This window comes from Siphateles boraxobius, unplaced genomic scaffold, assembly GCF_051911475.1.
Source record: "Siphateles boraxobius isolate OS27281-9 unplaced genomic scaffold, OSU_SipBor_1 37, whole genome shotgun sequence".
In the NCBI taxonomy this organism is placed as follows: domain Eukaryota; kingdom Metazoa; phylum Chordata; class Actinopteri; order Cypriniformes; family Leuciscidae; genus Siphateles; species Siphateles boraxobius.
This window is the reverse complement of record NW_027508997.1, coordinates 5,184,423-5,199,434: the sequence shown is the minus strand read 5'-3', so window position 1 is coordinate 5,199,434 and position 15,012 is coordinate 5,184,423. Positions and strand designations below refer to the sequence as shown.

The following is a 15,012-nucleotide window of genomic DNA, read 5'->3' as shown; positions in this document are numbered from 1 at the left end:
ACTATAACGTATCCAGCCATCTAAATCGGACTCGGGAGTGCCTAACGACATAGAACAATAACAATTTAATTCTCATTGTTTCATTAATTTTATTTCTAAAAAATTAATGCGCCTTGTCATCTAAACTGCACCAGGGAATGTATTACAATATGGAATGATACCGATTTAATTCACACCATTCCATTTGTTTTATTTTTTAGAAGACATTTAATAATACACAAGCTGTGGAGCGTGAGCAACTAACAAAGTTTCGAATCTATACCTGAATGAAGATGTATGGACATAGATACAGACAGTCTTTGGTGTGTTGCTATGTGCTGGGAAGCAGAAGGTGAAGCTGTCAGAAGCAGTTCTCTCATATCAGAGACTAGAGCTGCAGCGCAAGTTTGTCATGCCTCTCAGCCGCACTGATGTTTGAGGATGATGAGGTTTCTATATGTGAGACTCCTGATGTAGTCCAACCCTCCACTGCAGTTTGGATTTCATCCTGTTACAACAGATGCACAGCCAGTCAACAGCTCTTGCTATACAAATGCACAAGGCGCAGGTCTGCACTCACATTTGATGGACTACAAGGATCGAGCGTGTCCTTTAAGAACCTGTTTCACCTCACACTCGTGTCACTGTCGTGTCCTTGTTTCCTGGTGCATGTGCCCTTCTGTTCTGTTGCATTCTGTCATCCTCTTTCTCTCAAATGAATACAGCAGCAACATGTCTCATTGCCAGATTTTACTCTTCAAGGCTTCTCTCCACTTCATCGACGACCATGACACACCTCCCTATAAGGCTGTTACAGATGCCCGGCCAACCTGGCCAACTGTCAAACACACACACACACACACAAGTGGGATTAAAAAGACTGTCCTATCCAGTGAACACACAGCTTAACCTGACAATGCAGTAAATTTGACAAAAGGAGTTTACAAAGCTTAATATGGGTTGCGGGCATTAATAGAGAGAATTAAAGCTACACTGTGTGATTTTTACCCCCATCTAGCGGTGAAAAGGTATATGACCATCCAGTGAATATTAGTTTCTGTTCCTCTCAATTCCGATTTCGTTTTAACTCCTACGGTGGCCAATGTAGTCCAAGATTGGAATGCAGCATTACAACTGCATTATCACATTAGGCTACGTTAATTGTGTATAAAGTAAAATAAATGAAAAATAACTAAAATTTAAAGTGCCTACATATAACTTATAGCCTACAAATTATAGCGCCATTAAAATATTAATCACATGTTATCCGTCATAGAACACGGATTTATGTTACAAGGTAAACAATACTTTTCATCATTGACACGAGGAAACCTATCCTAGATGTCGTTCTAGCGTTATGCACAGCACACCATGATATAATTAGCCAAGCAACTTCCAATATACACAAACAGGCTTAATAAACGTTACCTGTCGAGAAGAAAGCAGGCAACGTCGGCGTCCTTTTTAAAATCGTTGCTCGTCATGAGCTCTTTCCATCTTGGAAAGGCCACTCCAATATTTACTTTTGTCTTGTTGTTTTGCCTGTTGCGTTGCCGTCTTAATTCTCTTTTTCGCTTCCTTGGCGACTCTGATACGTATCCTCGAGAATAAGAGTGATCCTCCATCAGCAACAGACTTTCAAAAAGGCTTTCAGGTTTTTATATATCAGTCTCAAGCAATCCCCCTCTTGAGATTCGACACGGTGCCATCGAGTGTTAAAACGCGAAAGGCGAAGCTTGAATTAACGGGTATGTCCCTCTTTGGCTAATGTACTTTCAAGATGGAGGGGCAACATGGCGACCGACATTAGAACCCCCCACCCGTATGTATTTTCAATGGCATATCATACACTCACGAGAATACTTTATTACTTGAACGAAGTAAATATACATTAATGAGCACATATATTTTTGAAAGAACTAAGTGTTTTTAGCTAAGAATAAACTAAAAAAGTTACACAGTGTAGCTTTAAAGGGATAGTTCACCCCAAGATGATTTACTGTGATCTAGGGATGTGCCCGAAGTCTGAATCCAAATTCGGAAAGGCACGGAAAATAAATAACACATTCTACGGAGCCCCTAAAGGGACATGGTTAAGCTTGCTGTGGTAGTCGGTTACATTACAGTACATCAGATTTCACTTACCACGTGAAGATGGTAATGAGAGACGACTGACAGGAGGATGTTGGGGGATTTGGTGCACAACAGATCCTGACCCTCATTGACAAATATCTTATTCTTATGTGCGGTCAGCCCCACCGCTCTCTGTACACGGAGTACGCATGATTGCAAATTGGAGAGCGAAAGTAAAAAGTGAGTGTGCATTCAAAAGCGATTTCATTACCCCACATATTGATAGCGGCTCCCTGATGCCCGCAAATTATATACAATATTATTATCCAACTATATTTTTTAATCATGCTTTTTTGAAGCTCATAAGTGTGAATCATCATGCATTTACACTGTATGGAAAGGAGCAGTGTAAAAAAAAAAAAGCTAAAGCAGCACAACTGTTTTAACATTAATAATAATAATAAATGTTTCTTGAGCGCCAAATCAACATATTAGAATGATTTCTGATGTTTCATGTTATGATCTACATCGCATGTAAATAATGCATTTATCTAGCGTACAAACTAACTTTTTCTATAGTTCTGTATTAACATTTACAGGTATGTCCTTAACATGTTGTTTTGCAGTATTTTTACACTATTTTTGATTCCTAGAAATATCGGTCTGACTGTTTCTATTGATCAATACTTGTGGATCTGACATCTGTTAATGCACTTCATTTCTACTTTTAAACAGCGTGCTTCAGTAGTTTGGGGAAAATGCAGTACTCATTAGATAATGAACAATGTAGTTAAAAGTAAAATAAATCACTTCTGTGCCAATAGCATGATGAAACTGCAAAAAATAATGTCAGATTTTACACACATCACATTAAGTATGCAATTTGCTATACAATATCAGGAAACTTCAGATGGTCTGCTACTGGCACTGCCCCTCCTGTCTCTCTCTCTCACCTTCAGCTCCTGATGGGCAGATGGTTGGGGTGATAGAACCGAAAGATCTTTTGTTCTTTTTTATGCCCTCAGAGCAAAAAGCATTAATAGATTGCAGGTGTGGAGGTGAGCTTTTGTGAAATGTCTTATATACCACATTATACGTCAGTGGGATGTTCATGCCGAATGAGAATGTTACTAGAATAAAGACAGAGACTGCAGAACAGTTCTGTAGCTTTGATGTCGGTACATAAGCTGAGTAAGGAAAGCACGGGGAGTAAAAATAGTAGGACTGCTCAGTCGTTGTGCTTTCAGGGGCATACAGGCTTATATTCAGGATTTATGAGTGGTTGAGCCAAGAGTATAAATCCTTATGTAAACATATAGCTCAGGTCAGACTGCTTTATCGATCCTGCAAAAGGTTCCAGTTCCCAAGAGATCAGCCTAGCTCATATTGCCGTAATCATATTGATGTGTTCAACCAGCTGGGTCTCTGGTTGTGTGGTGGAGAAGTTTCACCGTGACCCAATTACAGTATGCCTAAAGTTGTGCTTAGGTACTGGTGGACAATGAGAATTATCTGAAATAATGACTGGGGTAGAAGCATATATGCATAGAGACCAAGCTCTGCTGACTGAGTGAGCTTGATTATCCATGAGATACGATGTAGATCTGAATGCAGCTGATGGCTGAAGCTTTACGGCTGTCTGTCAGACTTCCAAGAGCTGCGATTCACATTGTAGGCCTCTGATCATCGCTGCACAACTTCTTTAAACATGTTAAAACTGCATGAAAGTTTTCTGGGAAAAGAATTTGTATTAAGTGTCTATATAACTGCTGCAAGGTCTCTTGAGCTGTTAGTTTTGAAGCTATGCTTCAGCTGCATGATAATTGTGTATTCTTAAGGATATAGACAGCCTTTCACAGCTATGAATGACTGGTATGGAAACAAGCACAAAACATTTGTGTGTATGTGTGTGTTTGTGTGTGTGTGTGTTTGTGCGTGCGTGCCTGCGTGCGTGCGTGCGTGTTTTTCAAACAAGCTGTGGGCCTAAAAGACCTGCTGGAGGAAGAGGAGGTTTTCAGGTCTAAAGAAGGAGGATAAACAGATACTACAGATGGAGATAAAGAGCTTCAGTACAATAAAACACTTCTGGGATCAGGTGGAGTGCAAACACCAGCAGAACAATATAAAATTAGAATCATAACCGGCTACAAAACAATTTTTGACTTTGTGTTGCTTGTTAATGAGATTACTCTGTTCTTCAACATATTTGGGTATCCAGCATTGCTCTTTCACTAACATCCTTTTGCCATTCACTTCTGCTTCCTCTACTTCCTCTATCTCCCTCTGTTCTCTGTCGTTAAACACCTACACAGACAGAATCATGCCCAGGGTGTTAAAGATGAGCTAACAAGCTCTGTGGGTTCTTCAGCACCTCACACTAAATCAGATAACAATATCCAAACTAGGAAAAATGTCCTGCGTTGTTTCAGTGCCAAAGCATGACTACTAAGCAGTTCCTTGAAAGGCAACTCTGAGCCATAATCTCAGATTTAAATCCTCTGCAATGCAGTGCGGATGATCTAGTTCCACAGGTCACTATTATCTTTGATCAATTTCTTTTATCTTTTTGGCTTCTCTTGTGCTTTTACTACAAGGGTGCCTCTCTTGAATAGCAAACTCTGAGCAATGTAAGTAAATGATGTTACAGACACCTGCCCTGAGTCAGATTTTGCGTACTTTCCTCATACACAGTATGCAAAATGGAGTATGTCGAATGAGTAGGATTCCAAATACTCGAAACACTCAGATAGCATACTGCAACTGCTGGGATTCTGAAGTCTCAAACACCTTGGTCATTCCAGCTGAGGAGCCATGATTAAATTCATCAATGGTTGAAAATTACTGCACTGTAAAAGAACAAGAATTTGAAAGTAGCTCTAGATTATGGGCCACTTTGAGACTCCAGGACTGATGATGGTGAACGGCATTGAGGAGCAGGGGACCTGTCCTGGCTGTTTTTGAGTCCGGTACGGTTAAATCAGGAATAAAAACACAGTTGTGAACTAGAAAGGTACAAATCTTAATGTGTGCAGCGGACTGCAACAGATGATCGATTATTCTGCAGTGACCAATGCGCTTTTCAACAGTGAGTCACAAAGTCTCACGGCGATGATGCCTAGACACAGCAGAACAGAACCAATACATAATTCCATCTTTCTAACCTTATGCAAGTGCTTTGAAAAAAAAACAAGCCTTTTGTTTTTTTCTGTCACACTGGGTAAGAAATTATGACCTACAGAAGAAATGTGCATTGTTGGAAAATGTAAGGAGTCTCAAATGAGGCTGGATACCGTAACAGGGCATGGCATAAGCACCGTTGGACGTTAATGAGAGTAATCTTGCCGTAATTATGGAGCGCACTGTGATTGTGAGTGTGTGATGTGGCAAGGCGGCTAGGAGGAGAGCGTGGTTTAGAAGACCCTTTAACTGCAATAATGGCTCATAATTAAACTAACACGTCTGGGTGAAATATGCAGAGGCATGAATATTAACACCTGCTTTGAGACTGAACAGTATATTTGAATAGTCTGCCATCTGGTGTGCCTACAGCCCATTCACCCTAGAGTAATTAATGGCTGGGTTAATTCTTCATAAATAAGTTCCAGATATAGTGATATCAACATCATCATCATCTAATTCTTGGTTTTATGGATGTCTGGGAAGAAAATACTGCACAACACACTTCGATCCGGTCTCATTAACAACACCAACACCTGTAAAACTCGACAACCGTGCATATAAATATATATCCAACGAGTCTGTTTGCATAGGGATTGCTGTCTAGGAAGAGTGCTTTAGTGTAGCTGGCCTGAGTTTAAAAGAAAAACCTGAATTTCATGCTCAGTATGAAACCTGAAGTAACGCTTGCGATGATCAATTCATTAGTCATCACACTCTCGGCTCTTTTAATTACTCTTCAAACACACATTAACCAAGTTTCAGTTGTGAAGGCATGAGCATTATATGCTGTACGGTAGAGCGTGGTCAAGTCTGAAATTAAAATGTGCTTGAGGCTAATGAAGTGCTCTCCAGACAACAGCTGTGTTTTAATGCATCCCTGCACTGCACAGGAGCTCTCGCACTATGGAAAAAGCATCCTCAGAGCAGCCATTACATAGCCATAAATCAATTACCAACCTTTAACATTAATTATATTTCAAGCTGAACAACATGAGTGTGCTTTGAAGGATGCTAGCATTTGCCACGCCCACATATCCCATCAGCCCCTGCTATCTGATATCAGCACATTCTCACTTAATGGAATCTGAAGGGCCGATATCCTGCAGACACACACCATTACACTCCATTACTGTATCGGCGCTTGAGTGTGTGAGAGTGTCTATGAGCCTTTTCTGTACTAGTGAAAAGTAACAACAAAACACTTTTTGAGCTGCCAAGAAGTTCTGATGGGAGGGTATGATAAATAAATAATATTAATCATAAGATGATATAATAAGAATAATACATTGATATAATTTATCATATTAATATCATACAAGTACCACTTTCAAGCAAGCATAATGGCTGTTAGCAGCTAAAATAACTCAGACACCAGAAACCTCCACAGAAACACCACATTCAAGTTACGTATGGCCGCACCGACTCTTAAATTAAAAATAAGGCGGATAGAAGGTCCAAAGTAGAGTCTCTGACAAGACGTGATCTGCGTAAAGGCCCACGACTTCAGTACACAAAATAAGTGACACCAATATATCGACAACACTAGGGGCGCTCAATCGTGTCCATGAAGAACTATCTGTTCAGATTGTGCTGAATTACATTCAAAGTGGGATGTGGGGTATTTCCAATGGTACATCTCAGTCAGGTTCCTGGTTCAGTAGTAAGGGAACCATTTTAAGTGCCGTCTCAATCACAAAATCATAGTGCACTAAAACATTTGCTCCCTAAAAAGTTCCACAATGCACCGTGAAAACCAGGGTGCATTGACGCTCACTATGTTTCCTTAACGGAAGTTCTGATGCGCAAAACATAAATCACGCAAGCCAACTCACTACACATAATGACAAGCGATAGATGTTTTTAAAAATCATATTTCAGAATAAATATACAGTACATCGTTAGACAAGTAATGATCATAATCTAGCTAACATTTATAATTTATTTGTATATGTACATATATTTATATGTAACAAGCAAAGTATTTATTATAATGTACTTTAAATAACGTTAAAAAATAAGTCAGAAAGATTATGCTGTTTTTCATAAATACCAGTATGTTGTACTATGAAGAAGTTGTCATGTTGCTGGAAATAGAGTCATCAGTGTCCCAATGAGCCATGCAGGGTCTTTACTGTCCTTGCAGTGCCTGAATTTCTGTACACGATATACCAATTCACAACCTAAGATGCTACCTAAGATGCTGATTGAGACGCACCCCAATATAGTGGATGGGTTGATATGTTGAGCTAATCTGGAACAGCTGCTTAAGTGGCATCAATGAATGTGTCCCAAATGACGTACTATACATTATGCGCCTATACTATGCATTATGTACTCTATTGTTAAGGTTATTTTGTTATCCAGCATTAGAGTCTAATAGTCCCTCTACCTCCAAAAGGAAAGCTGTGGCAATTGAGAGCATAAAGTGTCCAACATTCCACACTTGATTTCTTTGGTTAATTAGAATCCTTTAAATCCGAGTATTTTAAGTGCCCTTTCTCTTTATGGATGATGTTTTTTTCGGTGTGAACACAATTTTCGGCTAACAGGGAACGCTCTCAGAACTTCTCTTAAATTTTTTATCAAATGTTCTTACAGTAACATTATGTGCATTCAAACTTGGTCTTAAACAATGTTTTCAAATGGTTAGCACAAAAATGTTCATACATCATTCAAAATGTTTTTTTCTTAAACATTTTAGTTGAAAATGTTTTTTTGCTAAATTATAAGATAATGTTCCCTTATATAACAAAAAAAAACGTGTGTACACGTTAAACTGGACATTATTGACATTCAGAAACATTCAGAAACATACTAGAAAATTGCATGGAATAGAGCATGAATTGGGAAAACATTTTATGTTTTTAAATATATTATTATGAATACCTTGATTAGTTAAGCCAAGGCACGCTTCCCATTAAAAAAATAGTTAAAAAGGTGATATATTTGACAAAATGTGTAGGTTTGTAGCACATTAGTTTTAATTGGACTTTAATTGGACTTTAAACATTTTTTAATTGGACTTGTGTCCTGAACTACCTTTTTCTTACTAAAGAGTTCCTTCAAATATATATTTTATAACCCCTGCTGCTGGACTTGTTTTTTTTTTAACCTTGATTAGTTGTTTCTGGTTAATTTGTTGACAGTTGAAACTCATTTTTGCGGAAAGGTAGAGATCCGGTGCAAGCCTAAACACTATATTGGAAACTCACCTACCTCCTCCATGCAAGAGAAGAAGATACAACCACTTCTCCACATAGCTCATTCACACCCTCATTGCTTATTCATATTTTGGAAGAACACCCATTTCACTCTCCACAGGAAGTTTCCACACAAACACTCTAAAAACTAGAGGTCATTTCTTTTAAAATGGCCAATACAATACCAATATCTAAAGATCAGAGTGACAGATGACCAATATAATGCCAATATATGACACCTTAATATAAATCAGATGTACACAAAATCCCTGAATTTAAATGCATATGTGAAACAATAAATCTGCACTACTAACACTGTTAGTAAATTTCAGAACTACCACTAGGCAGAATGATCACATCTATTAAACAGCCAAAGGCCTATCATTGCCAAAGAAGACACATCTTCTCTTTGAATGCAGAAGAGCTATGTAGCTTTCCTTCTGAGGTTAAGCTCATTTTTAAGACAGGGAGGAGAACTCAATGTGATCTGTTCAATACATCTGTTCTTGCGAAACTGAGCAAGTGAGAGCTTCTTCAGAGAAAGAAGTTCTTCCCATCACTTCATCTGTAGTGTCCCAGAGAGACACTTATACAGAGAGTGTATGTCTTGAGATATATGTTGTGCTCAAAGACTATGATATTTGGAGTCTCTCTTTCTTTCTCTGCCATCATGTCCTCTATTGATAGTTATGTGACATTGCAGACAGACTGGGTGCTGACACCAATGACACAATCATGCTAACCAGGGCATATTCCGTGTGTGTGTGTGTGTGTGTGTGTGTGTGTGTGTGTGTGTGTGTGTGTGTGTGTGTGTGTGTGTGTGTGTGTGTGTGTGTGTGTGTGTGTGTGTGTGTGTGTGTGTGTGTGTGTGTGTGTCTGTGTGTGTGTGTGTGTGTGTGTGTGTGTGTATATCACTTCATGATACTATGAACCTTACAGCATGTTACATTACTGGCAGTTATTAAAAAAAAAAAAAAAAAAAAATTACTTTATCTTCTTCATTTATGACAAGTGAAATTTTTATTTCTGGAAAATCTTGACCAGTTCTCACGTTTTGTGTTTTTCTCAGTCCTATCCAAGTCCTGCAGCTGCTTGGTAGTGCATTATAGATTTCTTCTTTCAATTTTGAAACAAGATGCAAGGACTTTAACCCCGTCATCTCTTGAAGTGCCTCAATGGACTTCCAACCCCTCTCATCCACGAGATGTTCAAGTTTCTGAACACCATTCCTCAGCAAACATCTCCTCAAGCTCACGGAGGACAACAGTCTAGTCTGGACCATTGGGTTGAAAAACAACAGTTCCTCTGGAGTCCAATGCCCTTGGTCACCCATATCTCGCTCCACTCTAAAAACAGTTTTCCCAGTCTGCAGTATAGACTTATAAAAAGGTGGAAGCTCTGACAGGCTTACTTTCTTGAGTTTCATTAAAAACAGGTGTCTATCAAATCCAAGTCCTCCTGCCCGCTTCAAAAACGCAATTGAAGTTTTGGCCAATACCACATCCATTTTGTAGAGAAGTCTCTTCACAGCTTGAATCCTAAAAGCTCAGATACGACTCCTCACATCCACTAAGCCTTGACCAGCCTCTTGAACTGGTAAATAAAGTACAGCTCCACGAATCCAGAGCTGTCCGCTCCAGAAGAAAAATTAACAAATGTCCTTTGTATCATAGAAATAGGTTGTTCGGGAGGCTCCATAGTTATAGTCCTCTGCCACAACATTGACGCAGTGAGATTATTGACAACCAGAGCTCTCCCCCAATAGGACAACTGTGGCAATAGCAATTTCCATTTCGACAATTTAGCAGACACCTTCTCCAGCAGACCCTCCCAATTTTTCTAATGAAATTGGTAATTCCCCAAAAAAACTCCTATTGTTTTCAATCCGTCTTGTCTCCATCCTAACCCACCCGGGAGTTGAGGAAACCCAATACCTTCCCACCTACCAATAATAAACACTTCACTTTTAGACCAATTAACTCTAGCAGAAGAGACTTTTTCATATATTCAAATAGTTTGGTTTAAGGTTGTAATATCCTCTTGACTTGTGATAAAAAACACTAATGTCATCTGATATGCAGATAAAAATCATTTAAAATTATCATTTGAATTAGGAATTACAACTCCTTCAAGATTCCTCCTCAATCTACACAGCAAAGGTTCAATAACCAAGCTGTTTAATTGCCCGTAAAGTGGACATCCTTGTCTAATGCCTCTCAACACAGATATTGATTCACTTAATCCATCACCTGCTTTCACCATAACAGAAACATTACAATACAACAACCGAATATAGGATATAAATCTGTCACCAAACCCAAAATTAGGGATGCATGATATATCGACCACATATCGATATCGGCTTATAAATGGTCATTTTTGATGTCATCGCTATCGATCCGATAAGAAAATTAGCCCGATATATCAAAGCCGATAAATAATAGATTATTTACTTCAGTTGAGAGCAGTAGCCTAAAGCGTTAATTGTACCGATGATCATCTTTATCTTTAGCGTGCGCAGCTCAAACAGCAATGCACATTTATAACTATAATTGGGACTGTCATATTCATGCCATTATAATGAGAACACTATTGTACTAAAATATTGTTAATTCTCTGGGTTTAGTTGCCGTTTCGGCACGTTGTTGTGGGAATAGCGCGTCCAGAACAGGGATTAGACGTTCTGACTAGCACAGTCAAGTTCGCTTGTGCAATCATGTCATTTTGTGCATGATATAAGTCGTTATTTTAAATTTATGTAATATAAATATCTGATTAATCTCACATAGGATGTGTGGGGTTTTTTTTCAAAAACATTGATGCGTTATTATTAATAACTAGCATTTTTTTTTGTTCTAGTATTATTTTCATCAACAATATGGTTTGATACAAATAATTTTGTCCGTGTGGAGGCGATTCCATTTTCTTTATCCATGGCACATGCACTTTGCATGTTTCTTTATATGCAGCCCAATGTTATCCAATGACTTGTTTGCATTCTTTAGGTATTTTATTTTAATTTAATTTACACATAATAAAGATACTGGTCTCCAGTTTTTGAGAAGTCCCAAGTCCCCTTTCTTTGGAAGCAGCGACAAGACTGCTCTACGAAAACGTATGGGAAGAGTTTCGCTTCTAATGCAGTCCAGCAATACTTCATAATAATGTCCAATTATTTCCTAGAACTGTTGGTAAAAGTCTATAGGTAGTCCATCAATTCCAGGAGTACGGCCAATATGCAACAGGCGCATTGCTTCTGTAAGTTCTTTAAAAGTGATTAAATTGTCCAATGCCTTTTTCTGTTCATCCCCAAGCTGAGGTAATTCCTTAAGTAACCCTTGTGCATCAATTAAAAAAAGTTACTCATAGGTACATAGAGGACAAAAATGTCCGTATCCAAAAACTGTCATAAAAATATTATAGATTTATATTTTTTTCCACTTTCACTGACATCAATTTTTTAACCAGCATCAGCTCTAATCATAATGACCAAACATTCATTAATTTTCAGAATTTTAACCCTTAAAATGTGGGTTTGTTTACATAATGCCACTGTTGTTTTTTTATGAAAAAAAGAAAAATAGTAATTATTTTCAATTTACTAAATGCTAAGCAGAATTTTTTTTCTTTGATTATTACAGCCTTGGATATGTCAATCATTAAAAACAACATTAATTTTGATGCATTAATATTTTTTATGCAGTATCAGATTTAAAAAAAAGCTACCACTCAGGCCCATAAAGGACAAAAATGTCCATGTCAAAAAAGTGTCATAAAAATATTATAGATTAATATTTTTTTACACTTTCACTGACTTAGATTTTTTACTAGCATCAGTTCTAATCATAATTACCAAACAGTCATTCATTTTCAGAATTTTAACCCTTTTAACGTCGGTTTCTTTACATAATGCCACTGTTGATGTTTATAAAAATTAGAATAATAATAATAATTTTCTATATACTAAATTCTAAGCAGGATTTTTTTTCTTTAAATATTACAGCCTTGGATATGTCAATAATTAACAACAATGTTAATTTTGATGCAATCATATTTTTTATGCAGTATCAGATAAAAAACAAAACTACCACTCAGGCCCATAAAGGACAAAAATGTCCATGTCAAAAAAGTGTCATAAAAATATTATAGATTAATATTTTTTTACACTTTCACTGGCTTAGATTTTTTACTAGCATCAGTTCTAATCATAATTACCAAACAGTCATTAATTTTCAGAATTTTAACCCTTTTAACGTCGGTTTCTTTACATAATGCCACTGTTGATGTTTATAAAAATTAGAATAATAATAATAATTTTCTATATACTAAATTCTAAGCAGGATTTTTTTTCTTTAAATATTACAGCCTTGGATATGTCAATAATTAACAACAATATTAATTTTGATGCAATCCAATTTTTTATGCAGTATCAGATAAAAAACAAAACTACCACTCAGGCCCATAAAGGACAAAAATGTCCATGTCAAAAAAGTGTCATAAAAATATTATAGATTAATATTTTTTTACACTTTCACTGGCTTAGATTTTTTACTAGCATCAGTTCTAATCATAATTACCAAACAGTCATTAATTTTCAGAATTTTAACCCTTTAAACGTCGGTTTCTTTACATAATGCCACTGTTGAAGTTTATAAAAATTAGAATAATAATAATAATTTTTTATATACTAAATTCTAAGCAGGATTTTTTTTCTTTAAATATTACAGCCTTGGATATGTCAATAATTAACAACAATATTAATTTTGATGCAATCATATTTTTTATGCAGTATCAGATAAAAAACAAAACTACCACTCAGGCCCATAAAGGACAAAAATGTCCATGTCAAAAAAGTGTCATAAAAATATTATAGATTAATATTTTTTTACACTTTCACTGGCTTAGATTTTTTACTAGCATCAGTTCTAATCATAATTACCAAACAGTCATTAATTTTCAGAATTTTAACCCTTTAAACGTCGGCTTCTTTACATAATGCCACTGTTGATGTTTATAAAAATTAGAATAATAATAATAATTTTCTATATACTAAATTCTAAGCAGGATTTTTTTTCTTTAAATATTACAGCCTTGGATATGTCAATAATTAACAACAATATTAATTTTGATGCAATCATATTTTTTATGCAGTATCAGATAAAAAACAAAACTACCACTCAGGCCCATAAAGGACAAAAATTTCCATGTCAAAAAAGTGTCATAAAAATATTATAGATAAATATTTTTTTCCACTTTCACTGACTTAGATTTTTTACTAGCATCAGTTCTAATCATAATTACCAAACAGTCATTAATTTTCAGAATTTTAACCCTTTAAACGCTGGTTTCTTTACATAATGCCACTTGTTTTTTTTATAAAAATTATAATAATAATAAAAATATTCCATATACTAAATGCTAAGCAGATTTTTTTTTCTTTAAATATTACAACCTTGGATATGTTATAGGTTTGGCTGTGAGAGCACTTGTGTCAACGAAAATCTTCCAGACAAAACAATCACCATTTTCTGTGAAAACAAAAACAATGTGTTGTGGAGCTTCTAAACTTCTACATCAAAGTCAAGCTCACCTTTTATCTTTGTAAAAAAACAATAACAAATGAAAAGGTGCAAGCAAGTAATAAGAAATGTGTTTGAATGAAAAAAATCCTCAAAGCTCAGTAACTTTTTGACCTTTTCAGTTTTCACATGGCAGGATCTGTGACTCTGCCAAGGGTATGACTCATTTACATGTGGTGGGATTTGTGATTTCCAGTACAATATAATTTCTTTCTTTCAAACTGAAAGAAAGAAAACCCACACACACACCTAAAACTTTCAGTACACACATACAAACCACACTCTGACATCCATACCAACACACCCACACAATTATAGCTTCATAATTTATCTAATTGGCTCTATAATATGCATAAGCCGAAAACAGCAGAAAACAACAATAAAGTGATCATTTGCTTTATATGCCAAACCTGAAAAAATGGCACAATCTGATAAAAAATAGTAAAAATGTAAATTCTGAAGCCTTGCCAACAGAATGAAAGCCTGTTAAGAAAGATTGCATCATTTTATAGTTGAATGGCACTGGGATTAAAAATCGCAGTTTTAATGGGTTTCAATGGGGACATTTTTGTCCAAAAGGCGCTGAGTGGAAGTATTTTTTGTACCTATATCAAAATAGATTTTTTAAAGGAAATGAAGGTGAAATATTAAAATTCCAATAAAAATACACACCTGCAGCAAATTTCATGCAGTTAGCATTAACACAGACAAAGTTATCAAAAAAACAAAACTGAAAAGGACAAAAATGTCCATAAGGATGCACAAGGGTTAAGTAAATCACCAACACTTTCAGTATCACAGCTCTCAGCACTGTATAATTGTTATAATAATGTGTATAAATAATCTTTTTCAACGCATCACAATGTGCACCTTCATTATTAGTTACCACATTTTGTTTCCAACAACTCAATGTTGCTCAGTATTCTAATTATATGACCAGCACCTGTATGCTTAAATATATGCACTTAAAATCATACTTTTAAAAACTGGACTTGGAGATA

The 15,012-nt window shown here is 36.3% G+C and overlaps 1 long non-coding RNA gene across 1 annotated transcript; it reads right to left on the bottom strand.

Annotated features, from left to right (window-relative positions):
• Nucleotides 1-164: 164 nt before the first annotated feature.
• LOC143703095 (uncharacterized) lies at nt 165-7,400 on the bottom strand. Its single transcript, XR_013190724.1, has 2 exons — nt 7,283-7,400; nt 165-817 (listed from the first exon to the last, which is right to left on the bottom strand). It is a non-coding gene; the product is annotated as an uncharacterized LOC143703095 (long non-coding RNA).
• Nucleotides 7,401-15,012: the final 7,612 nt, after the last annotated feature.